Below are 11,491 nucleotides of genomic sequence, written 5' to 3'. Positions count from 1 at the left end.
AAACCCAAGAGACCACTTATTATCTTTCTAAAAAAAATTAATACCATAAAGGGAACTTGAATCTTTTAAAATCCTTGTGAACTTGCCTTTTTTTTTTTGAATATTTCTAGGTTAAGAAAAATAAACTAGTCCCTGGAGCCTTCCCTGGAGGTGAGCTTACATGCCCAGAAAGAGGAAGCCGCTGAACTCTGCTGGAACTCAGATGCCAGCACCCTATCTGCCTGTCTTCTGTGCTGTGCTGCATTCTCAGCCTGATTTTATCCTGTGTGTGGCCCATCTGGGGATGCCTCGCCTTCCCTGGATGTGAATTTACATGCCCAGAAAGGGGAAGCCTCTGAACTCTGCTGAAACTCAGATGCCAGCACCCCTATCTACCTGTCTTCTGTGCTGTGCTGCATTTTCGGTCTGATATCATCCTGTGTGTGGCTCATCTGCCAATGGCTCACCTTCCCTGGAGCCTTCCCTGGAGAAAGGTGAAGCCGCTAAACAATGCTGGAAATAAGATGCCAGCACCACTATCTGCCTGTCTTCTGTGCTGTGCTGCATTTTTGGCCTGATCTCATCCTGTGTGTGGCTCATCCATAGATGGCTCGCCTTCCCTGGAGCCTTCCCTGGAGGTGAGTTTACATGCCCAGAAAGGGAGAATCCAGAGGAGCGCGGCCACTACGCTTTGCTTCATGGCTGTGCACATCATTTAGCCAATGAATACAACCAAAACACGTAAAAAAAAAAAAAACCACAATACAAGTGTGACAATGGGGAAACAACGTAAGCCAGTGACAGACATAGAGAATGACGATGGCAACTCTGATGACTTGAACATGACCAACCAAATAGTCTCTCAGATAATGAGTTTAGAGTCACAATATGAAAATGTTCAAAGAAATCAAAGAAAGTATAGAAGAGAACACTAATAAGAATCAAAAGAATATAAAGATAGAAATCAGAAAACTCCAAGCTGAAATTTCAGGTCAAATAACAGGTCTGAAAAACTCAGTAGATGAATTGAAGAAAAACATGGTTGAGATTTCCACGGGTTAACAGCAGTTGAGGATAGAATTAGTATACTGGAAGATGAGATGAATAACAATTCCATACAGCAGAAGAAATTGGAAAAAAGCCTTAAAACAAATGATCAAACAATGGAAAAATAACTCAAAGAATGGGAACAGATAAAAACAGAAATCTATGATAAGCTCAACAGAAACAACTTAAGAATCATTGGAGTCCCAGAGACCCAGAAAAAAAATTCTCCAGGAAGAATCAATGGTCAAGAACATCATTAAAGAGAAACTACCAGAGCTAATAAATACATGCGATCAAATCCTGCATGCCTGAAGAGTACCAACTAAAAGAGACCCCAGAAAAAATACCCCAAGACACATCCTAGTCACAATGATGAATCCCACAGATAGAGACAGAATTCTGAATGCAGCAAGACCTAAAAGAGAAATTACATTCAAGGGAACCTCCTTGAGATTTACTGCAGACCTGTCACCAGAAACATTCAAGGCCAGTAGGCACTGGTGGGACATAGTGACAAAACTCAATGAAATAAATGCTTCACCTAGAATACTGCACCCAGCAAAACTCACTTTCAGGTTTGAAAGAACAATACATTGTTTCACAGACAAACAACAGCTCATAAACTTTACAGACTCAAAACCAGTCTTAAAAGAAAAAATGAATGGCCTACTTTAAGACAAGACTGACCAATAGACACACCAAACTTCGATACAAAGATGGCACTAACTCCCAGGACAATTCTTTCTCTCAATGTCAAATGACTAAATGCACCAGTTAGGAGACACAGAATGGCTAAATGGATCAAAAACTCAATCCAACCTCTGCTTCCTACAAGAAATGCACCTGAATAGTCAGAACAAACATAGACTCAAAATAAAAGGCTGGAGGAAAGTCATCCAAGCAAACAACACGCATAAAGAAGCTAGAGTGGCCATACTAATATTAAATGATGCAAACTTTATATTTAGGAAAGTTGTAAGGGACAAAGATGGACATTTTATATTAATCAAGGGATACGTACAGTAGGAAGAAATCACTCTCCTAAACATATATGCACTGAATGAGGGGCCAGCAAAATTTTAATAAAATTGTTGACAAAGCTGAAAAAATATATCAATAACAACACAATAGTTGTGGGAGACCTCAATACGGCATTGTCAACATGTGAGAGGTAAACCAGACTGAAACTCAACAAGAATATACTAGACCTGAAAAGAGAAATGGAAGAAAGAGGCCTAGTAGATATATACAGGAAACTCCACTCCAAGAAGCCTGGATACAATTCTTCTCTAGTGTACATGGGACATTCTCCAGGATAGACTACATGCTAGCACATAAAACATACCTCCATAATATCAAGAGGATAGAAATTTTACAGGCTACCTTCACTGACCACAAGGCCCTGAAATTATATGTGAACTACAAAGGGACACAGAAGAAAAACTTTAATACCTGGAAGTTCAGCCTAATACTGAATAACCAGTGGGTCCAAAATAAAATTAAAGAGGAAATCAAAACCTTCCTGAAAACAAATGACAATGGAGACACAAACTATCAGAACCTATGGGACACAGCAAAAGCAGTACTGAGAGGAAAATTTATAGCTTTGCAAGCACACATCAGGAAAGAAGGGGCATAGCTGAATAGCTTAATGACGCAGCTCATAGAATTAGAAAGTACTCAACAAAAGGAACCAAAAATAGGGAGACAGAAGGAAATAACAAAGCTGAAAGCAGAAATCAACCAAGTGAAAACCCGAAAAATAATCCAAAAGATCAACGAAAAAATAAACAAGATTGATAGACCACTGGCAAAACTAACAAAGAAAGAGAAATAAATTTGATAATTCGTATTGGGAATGAAAAAGGAGAGATCATTACTGATATGGTAGAGATTCAAAAGGTAATCAGAAACTACTTTGAAAAACTTTATGCCACTAAAAATGAGAAACTCATTCACTGCTGGTGGAAATGCTGTCTGGTTCAACCCCTATTGAAAACAGTATGGAGGGTCTCTATTAAACTCAGAATTCAGCTGCTATATGACCCAGAAATCACACACCTGTGTATCTATCCCCAAGACAGAAGGACATTCATCTCAAAGTATGTATGCACTCCACTATTTATTGCAGCACTCAGCACAATAGCCAAAATTTGGGTTCAACCTCAATGTTCAACAGCAGATGAGTGGATCATGAAAATGTGGTACTTATACACAATGGAATCCTACATAGCAGTTAGAAACAATAAAATCATGGATTTTACAGCAACATGGATGGAACTAGAAAATATTATGTTAAATGAAGTAAGCCAGAAAAAGAAGAATACATACATAAATGATAGCTCTTTTCTGAGGTATTTAGAATATATACCATATATACATACAATACTTCAGTAAGAAACACAACGGTCTAAGTGGTAGAAACCCAAACACCATATTTGTAACAGGAAGTGATCAAATCAAGCAGAAGGAGAAACACAAAGCATCGACTATCTTATATGTTTAATCCTTAATTTTATTAGGTATAAAATAACCCTTCAGCTTCTTCATTCACAGTGGTTCCTGGAAAAATAGGGTGGGCACCATAATTTTGCAACTCAGTGCTCAATCATACTAGATATCAGATACAGTACTCATTATGACAATGTATTGATAAAATACTTCCATTTTCCCGTTTTCTTTTGTTTATGTTTTCTATATGAACCCAAAAAATAGAACCATTGAGACCATGAAAACAGACAACAGCATATGGCAGACTTACGTTAAAGTTCCCACTCATCAAATACGTTTTTGCAAATTACTATTATCCCATTTCTTTCCTTATTCTTTTTCTTTTCCTATTTTCTTCCTTTTTCATTTTCTTTTTTTCTTCTTTTTCTTATTTCTTCCTCCCTTCTCTTTTTTCTTCTTCAATGCAACCTACGATACATAAAACCCATGCTGTCAGTTTCTTTTTAGGAAAGGATCCTCCATTCTGTGGCAGATAATACTACATAGGGAAGACACCACTTATAGACCTCACCACCATACTGCATAGCACCGCAGACATGAAAACTAGGCTTATTCTAAAATGCTTCAGCCACTATCTAATTCTGAAAGCTTCATTTAAAAAAAAAATAATTCCATTTTCAAATGCTTTAAATTCATATAATTTATATTTTTGACCAATGGTTCTAAATGTAACATAGTTAAATTTTTTGGAATAAGTTTCATGTTACTATATATGGTTTCCTTATTTTTTATTAATCTTTTATTTTTAATTATGAAAACAAAGATGTAAAGAGGACAAGGTAAAGTTACAGTGGAAGGACAGTCACCCATAAACAAAATTCTCAGAGGTCCTTTTGCTGATACCTTAATTTTAAACTTTCAGTCAAAGAACATTAAGAAAAATAAAACAGAACCCATGTACAATTACTTTGTCCCTCAAGTCCCCAGATTGTAGTACATTATATTTCTTAGCAGTACACAAAGCAATCTAAAGCAATAAAAGTTATGTAACTCCTGAAACATTGAAGGCATAGTATTTTTTACATTTCCAGGCACATTTATATTACTTTAAGTTAACCTCAAAAGTTCAAGTGGGTTTTTTTTTTTGGATTAGAGTCAAAGGAGCACAGTAGAAATGGTATTAGAGTGGCAATTATTGTTTGCATAGGCCCACAAAAATATCAGGGACATGGAAAGGAAAAGCCTTGGTTTAAATACAAGGAGATCCTACCCCTGAAGTTTCCTGGCATAAGACCAACTCAAGGCTCCAGGCAAACTAGTTTGTCCAATCCAAGATATTGTCTGTAGTGCCAGTACACTTTTATTTTTTGCACAGTCTCTGTTGTTGGTATCATGTTTCTGTATTAAAGATGCTGGAATCTGCATATCTTACATTGAAGTCAGGATGTTGTGGAGTGTCCTCTAGTTTCACCTCACAATTAAAGAGCAATGCAGAGAGCCCTGTCCTGTAAGCAGGTCGTTGTTGTTGTCATGTCTTCTTAGTGTTAAGGGAAGACTCTTTTGAGCAGGTCAATGTCAGAGCAGCCGTAGGGTCTTCCCTGGTAGAGGATTGCTTCCAGGTGATGTTATAAACAACCTTGGATGTTTTGTAGATAATTTCTCTGGTTCAGGGGTGAATGGAGAATGCCCATTCTTCTGAGGCCTGTGCGAGGCCTCATGTCTATGTTAATTGCACCACAAGATTTGTGTGTTCCTATCTCTATTAGATAAGAACTTATTTCTATGTATAGTATTTTCTCATTTTAATGTGCCTATGCAAACAAGGAACCATACCACTTGGCATTTTTGGTGAATATGGGGCACACAAGAACAAGTCCAACAGTCCCCATGACATGGTTAAAACATAAGCATTAAACAGAGGGACTTCTTTACCAAAATTTCTTATTGAACAGCTCACAAAAAGAAGAAAAGATAAATCGTGGGGAAAATTGTCACTGTATAAGAGAATATTTAGTAAAAGTTATAGCTGTCAAGGAAATACACATAAAATATTCAAAAATATACATGCCCATTTTATGTCTTTTGAAATAGTTGGGGGTTGTTAAATCCAGTGCACCACTTTGGTCTGTGATTAGAGATGTGCAGTACTGAAGTTAAAAAGGGTAAATATGGGGTACTGATGGTTGGGGGTGAGAGAGTTAAGGAGTATAAATGAGCTTTGTAGGGGTGTGTAAAAGGGCAGTACACAAAATGGACATTCTGAATACAGAAAACATAACTTAAGGACTGGGAATACTATTAATATATACTGTGTGCGCAGGGGGCTATCCCCCGTGTGGTTTTCAACATATAAACTGGAAAGAAATTGCCAGTGACTACTTTAGTGCAACCTAGCAAATCTCAGCACACCCCAAGTTAGGACCCACCATTTCTGGCCTCCTGGGCTGGCACCCAGGGAAGGCCTGGCAGCTGGGGGCAGAAGAGGGGATGGCTGGGGGCCTATCAAGGTTCCCAGCATCCCCAAGTTAGGGAGAAGGCCTTTGACCTGGGGTCTCCCCAAACCCCATGCCAGCAAGAGCTAGCCTCCAGATCAAGAAAGGATTCTGTAGAGAATCAGAAGTCAAGATCTGCCCACCCTCCTCCCTGTGCCCTTCCCACCCTAGTGCTGGGGGAAGGGCGGGGAGAACTTGGGAGCCCCTCCAGGAGGGACTACCCGACACCCACCTTTTCTGGCCTCCTGGGCTGGCACCCAGGGAAAGCCTGAAGGCCGGGGGCAGAAGAGGAGATGGCTGAGGGCCTATCAAGGTTCCCAGAACCCCCAAGCTAGGGAGAAGGCCTTCAACCTGGGATCTCCCCAAACTCTATGCAGGCTAGAGCTAGCCTCCAGATCAAGAAAGGATTCGGCGGGCCGGTGAGGTGGCTCTAGAGGTAAGGTGTCTGCCTTGCAAGTGCTAGCCAAAGAAGGACTGCAGTTCGATCCCCCGGCATCCCATATGGTCCCCCAAGCCAGGGGCAATTTCTGAGTGCTTAACCAGGAGTAACCCCTGAGCATCAAATGAGTGTGGCCCAAAAAAACAAACAAAAAAAAAAAAGGAAAAAAAAAAAGAAAGAAAGAATTCAGTAGAGAACCAGAAGCCAGGATCTGTCCGCCCTCCTCCCTGTGCCCTTCCCACCCTAGTGCTGGGGGAAGGGTGAGGAAAGCTTAGAAGCCCCTTCATGAGGGAACACCCGACACCCACCTTTTCTGGCCTCCTGGGCTGGCACCCAGGGAAGGCCTGGAGGTCGGGGACAGAAGAGGGGACGGCTGGTGGCTTATCAAGGCTCCCAGTATCCCTAGCTAGGGAGAAGGCCTTCGACCTAGCTGAGAGCTTCATTTAGCAAAAATTACCCCTGTCATTGATGAAATGCCTTGGAATGGGAAAACCTCCCAAACCCGAGGTATCAGCCTGATTTCTCTTTTTCCCCCCTCTTCTTCTTTCACTTATTTTATTCTTTATTTTTACCTCTTATCATTTTTCCTTTCTCTCTCCTAATTTATTAGTTAGCTATCTATTAATCTTTTCTTAATTCAATTATTTCTTAAGTATTCAGATCCATCCTATGAGGGTCACGTCTCCATTAACATCTTACAAATAGATCTCTAATGTCTGTCTATATGTGAGCATGAGTTTGTATACAATAGACCCGGCATTGTCAGCAAAATCTATATTGTAGACAATCTATATACAGTGTATATAGACCCTCATATATTATCCCTACCCCTTCAGAACTTCCTCTATGTTCCCATACACCAATCTTTATTCATTATCCATCCCTATTTAACCATCTTTACCCTCAGCTCTTAACTTAGCAGGTACCAAGTTTGATCTCCTGTCCCAATAAGCCAACACCCAGCTCCCAAAATGTAAGAACACCCTTTACGTCCCAAATCTCATGCCCTACCAAGAACTTATAGCCTCTAAACCAGCTGACTCATTTTGTGTGGTCTTTCTTTTCAACCCCCTGAATGAGGACTGTTGCATGCTACTTGATTCAGCTTCAGAAGGACCCACAGTCCAAAAACACTACTTGATTCTTACTGCTGCTAACCACTTCTCAAACTCAGAAAAACTACTGTGTGGTATAAAAAAGTGCCCTGGACTTCCCCTCCACAAGAATATCTCAAAAGACCTTTTTGGGGATGTCTATATTTTTCTTGTATGTTCAATATCTGAATAGTTATACCACTTAGTGTGTTTATTTTTAAATAGGTAGCCTCCTCTGTCCTTTTCTAATTTTTAATTTCTTATTTTATATTTTTCTTTATATATATATATATATATTATTTGTTTGCGTTCTGCTTGGGATAAAATTCTAGAAGTAAAAGTCCTGCTTGGAATAAAGTCCAGGTAAAAAAAAACATGGCAGAGAATGTAAAGTCTGTCATTCTTAGCCCCAAAGGCATCTACAATGCAATATGGCACTGTTCCTTTTTACATTGGCCTAATGAAAGAAGGGGAAATCTCAGGAACATTAAGGCAATTGTCTTACATGCATCTGACCTAGGACACACTGCGTTAGATCCCCCTGAGTACTGTATGGTTGCCCAAGCTAGGAGCAATTTCTGAGCATATAACCAGGGGTAACCCCTGAGCATCACCAAGTGGCCCCAAAACCGAAAAAGGGTGGGGGGAGGAATCTTATTATGGAAACAAACTCTTATCTACTAGGGATAAGAGCCCTTACATGTTATAATAGAGGGGCACCTCCCACCCTGAACATGTGTCATGAGGACCCAAATCTATATGATTGGACAGCTGCAGTCCAATACCAAACCTCAGATCCCAAACTAAGACTCCCTATAACAGCACCAGGGAACAAATACCCACTGGAAAATCCCTAGTACCGCTCTGGCACCTATTTGTGATATATTGGTACAACAACCTGACCATGAGGAAACAGCAAAAACTTGATCCATAAAAGGTTGCCCTATGGCATCAATAATGGTAAGATAAAATCAGAAGATATGTCATCCTTTGATCTTTGCAAAAATCAAGATCACTAATTACAGAAGATGGACTATGACAAAAACTACTGGGAAGAAGTTTTCCTGAGAAAGATCCTAGCCTAGGCTTCGGCCTAGAATTTACACAAAAGAAAAGATCTTCAATCCCAGAATTCTGACTTCAACAACCGTGACTGAATTTATGGAGTCATAGGGAAAGATTCTATCCTAGGCTTCAACCTAGGATTTGTGCAAAAACCAAGATCACTAATTACAGAAGACTGACTACAAGAAACATGATGGAACAGATCTTCTAGAATCATAACAAAAGACTCTATCCTAGACATTGTCCTATAACACATTGAAATATCAAGATCTCTAGCTATAGAGGACTGACTGATTTTGTCATTCCCAACTGATCAAAAAGTTTCCTGGCACCATAAAAAGTCCTTGGGGTTTGAGAATAATTGAGTATGGAGCCCGTAGTTGCTCCCATGACATTATGTTTCAAGGGTGGAGAAATTCTGTACCTCCTAAGCCTAGGGAATTCCTTTTAACTTCTCCAATAGTTTTGTACCTATGCCAAACAAACAATAAAAAACAAACAAAAACAAAAAAACAAAAAAAGCAACCACAAAGCCTTGCCACATCAAATCTTTTCTTTCTTGTGGTTGTGCTTTTGGTGATTTCTTATTGTTGCTGCTGTTTTTTGTCATTGCTTTGTGTTTGTTTGTTAGTTTTGTTTTGTTCTTGTTTTTTTTTCTCTTTTATTTCCTCTCTTTTTCTAAACTGATATTTATAGCCTCTAGAGTGGGGTCTCAAACTCAATTTACCTGGGGGCTACAGGAGACAAAGTCGGGGTGATCCTTGAGTGCAAAGTCAGTAGTAAGCCGTGAACATTGGGGTGTGTGACCCAAACAACTAAAACAAAACAAAACAAAAAAAGAATCCTCTAGGGCATGGCCACAAAATGTTGTATGGAGGGCCATAAACGGCCCCTGGGCCGTGAGTTTGAGACCCCTGATATTTATTCTGAATCTCCTCAAGATCCATTTTTCTTGGTTTCTTTTATTTTCTTCTTTCTTTCTTTCTTTCTTTCTTTCTTTCTTTCTTTCTTTCTTTCTTTCTTTCTTTCTTTCTTTCTTTCTTTCTTTCTTTCTTTCTTTCTTTCTTTCTTTCTTTCTTTCTTTCTTCTTTCTTCTTTCTTTCTTTTTTTCCTTCTTTCTTTCCTTCTTTCTTTTTCTTTCTTTCTTTCTTTCTTTCTATCTTTCTTTCTTTCTTTCTTTCTTTCTTTCTTTCTTCTTTCTTTTCTTTCATTCATTCTTTTTCTTTTTCTTTCTTTCCTTTCATTCTTTCTTTTTCTTTCTTTTTCTTTCTTTCTTATTTTCTTTCATTCATTCTTTCATTCTTTCTTTTTCTTTCTTTCTTTCTTTCTTTCTTTCTTTCTTGCTTGCTTGCTTTCTTGCTTTCTTTCTCTCTCTCTTCCTTCCTTCCTTTCATTTTTCTTTCTTTCTCTTTCTTCTTCATTTCTTTTTCTTTCTTTCTTTCTTTCTTTCTTTCTCTTTCTTATTTTCTTTCATTCATTTTTATACTTTCTCTTTTTCTTCCTTCCTTCCTTTCATTTTCCTTTCTTTCTCTTTCTTCCTTCATTTCTTTTTCTTTCATTCTTTCTTTCTCCTTTTTCTTTCCTCTTCCTTCCTTTCTTTTTCTTCCATTTTTCTTCCTTCCTTTCTTTCTTCCTTCCTTCCTTCCTTCCTTCTTTTTTCCTTCTTTTCTTCCATCCTTCTTTCTTTCTTTTCCTTCCTTCCTTCCATTCCTTCTTTCTTTCTTTCTTTCTTTCTTTCTTTCTTTCTTTCTTTCTTTCTTTCTTTCTTTCTTTCTTTCTTTCTTTCTTTCTTTCTTTTTTATTTAAACACCTTGATTACATACATGATTGTGTTTGGGTTTCAGTCATAAAAGGAACACCACCCATCACCAGTGCAACATTCCCATCACTAATGTCCCAAATCTCCCTCCTCCCCACCCGACACCTGCCTGTACTCTAAACAGGCTCTGCATTTCCCTCATACATTCTCAATATTAGGACAGTTCAAAATGTAGTTATTTCTTTAACTAAACTCATCACTCTTTGTGGTGAGCTTCCTGAGGTAAGCTGGAACTTCCAGCTCTTTTCTCTTTTGTGTCTGAAATTTATTATTGCAAGAATGTCTTTCATTGTTCTTAAAACCCATAGATGAGTGAGACCATTCTGTGTTTTTTTCTCTCTCTCTCTGACTTATTTCACTCAGCATAATAGATTCTGTGTACATCCATGTATAGGAAAATTTCATGACTTCATATCTCCTGACAGCTGCATAATATTCCATTGTGTATATGTACCACAGTTTCTTTACCCATTCGTCTGTTGAAGGGCATCTTGGTTGTTTCCAGAGTCTTGCTATGGTAAATAGTGCTGCAATGAATATAGGTGTAAGGAAGGGATTTTTGTATTGTATTTTTGTGTTCTTAGGGTATATTCCTAGGAGTGGTATAGCTGGATCGTATGGGAGCTCGATTTCCAGTTTTTGGAGGAATCTCCATATTGCTTTCCATAAAGGTTGAACTAGACGGCATTCCCACCAGCAGTGGATAAGGGTTCCTTTCTCTCCACATCCCCGCCAGCACTGTTTGCTCTCATTCTTTGTGATGTGTGCCATTCTCTGTGGTGCGAGGTGGTATCTCATTGTTGTTTTGATTTGCATCTCCCTGATGATTAGTGATGTGGAGCATTTCTTCATGTGTCTTTTGGCCATTTGTATTTCTTCTTTGTCAAAGTGTCTGTTCATTTCTTCTCCCCATTTTTGGATGGGATTAGATGTTTTTTTTCTTGTAAATTTCTGTCAGTGCCTTGTATATTTTAGAGATTATCCCCTTATCTGATGGGTATTGGGTGAATAGTGTCTCCCACTCAGTAGGTGGCTCTTGTATCCTGGACACTATTTCCTTTGAGGTGCAGAAGCTTCTCAACTTAATATATTCCCATCTGTTAAT

This window comes from Suncus etruscus, chromosome 8, assembly GCF_024139225.1.
Source record: "Suncus etruscus isolate mSunEtr1 chromosome 8, mSunEtr1.pri.cur, whole genome shotgun sequence".
Taxonomy (NCBI): Eukaryota; Metazoa; Chordata; class Mammalia; order Eulipotyphla; family Soricidae; genus Suncus; species Suncus etruscus.
The sequence above is the reverse complement of the archived record's forward strand: the minus strand, read 5'-3'. Positions refer to the sequence as shown.